Source organism: Pristiophorus japonicus, chromosome 26 (assembly GCF_044704955.1).
Source record: "Pristiophorus japonicus isolate sPriJap1 chromosome 26, sPriJap1.hap1, whole genome shotgun sequence".
NCBI lineage: Eukaryota > Metazoa > Chordata > Chondrichthyes > Pristiophoridae > Pristiophorus > Pristiophorus japonicus.
In genome coordinates, this window is record NC_092002.1 from 4471780 (window position 1) to 4473303 (window position 1524).

Here is a 1524-nt window from a genome sequence, read left to right on the forward strand (position 1 = left end):
AGAGGAATTGAGTATAGGAGCAGGGAGATCTTACTGCAGTTGTACAGGGCCTTAGTGAGGCCTCACCTGGAATATTGTGTTCAGTTTTGGTCTCCTAATCTGAGGAAGGACATTCTTGCTATTGAGGGAGTGCAGCGAAGGTTCACCAGACTGATTCCCGGGATGGCAGGACTGACATATGGAGAGAGACTGGATCGACTGGCCCTGTATTCACTGGAGTTTAGAAGGATGAGAGGAGATCTCATAGAAACATATAAAATTCTGATGGGATTGGACAGGTTAGATGCAGGAAGAATGTTCCCGATGTTGGGGAAGTCCAGAACCAGGAGTCACAGCCTAAGGATAAGGGGTAAGCCATTTAGGACCGAGATGAGGAGAAACTTCTTCACCCAGAGAGTGGTGAACCTGTGGAATTCTCTACCGCAGAGAGTTGTTGAGGCCAGTTCATTGGATATATTCAAGAGGGAGTTAGATATGGCCCTTACGGCTAAAGGAATCAAGGGGTACGGAGAGAAAGCAGGAATGGGGTACTGAGGGAATGATCAGCCATGATCTTATTGAATGGTGGTGCAGGCTCGATGGGCCGAATGGCCTACTCCTGCACCTATTTTCTGTTTCTATGACCTCCAACTGCCTCCCGCCATTGGTTGCCCGACACGCCCGTCCTCGCGGTGACCCGTCTTCCCACCAATCGGAGAGCAGACAGACTCTACATTACCTGATTGAATGGTTTTTGAGTGCTGGTCAAACAGCTCTTTTTATTCCCCATTCTTATCACTGATAAAGACACTGTCGGAGTGGCAGTGCTGAGGGAGCGCCGCACTATCGGAGGGGCAGTACTGAGGGAGTGCCGCACTGTCGGAGGGGCAGTACTCAGGAAGCGCCGCACTGTCGGAGGGGCAGTGCTGAGGGAGCGCCGCACTATCGGAGGGGCAGTACTGAGGGAGCGCCGCACTGTCGGAGGGGCAGTACTCAGGAAGCGCCGCACTGTCGGAGGGGCAGTACTGAGGGAGTGCCGCACTGTCGGAGGTGCAGTACTGAGGGAGCGCCGCACTGTCGGAGGGGCAGTACTGAGGGAGTGCCGCACTGTCGGAGGTGCCGTCTTTCAGATGAGACGTTAAACCGAGGCCCCGTCTGCTCTCTCAGGTGGACGTAAAAGAACCCACAGCATTATTTCGAAGAAGAACAGGGGAGTTCTCCCCGGTGTCCTGGGGCCAATATTTATCGCAATCAGAATTAAGATTATCTGGTCATTATCACATTGCTGTTTGTGGGAGCTTGCTGTGCGCAAATTGACTGTCGCGTTTCCCACATTACAACAGTGACTACACTCCAAAAGTACTTCATTGGCTGTAAAGCGTTTTTGGGATGTCGTGAAAGGCGCTCCCTCAGTACTGCCCCTCCAACAGTGCGGCGCTCCCTCAGCACTGCCCCTCCGACAGTGCGGCGCTCCCTCAGTACTGCTCCTCCGACAGTGCGGCGCTCCCTCAGTACTGCCCCTCCGACAGTGCGGCGCTCCCTCAG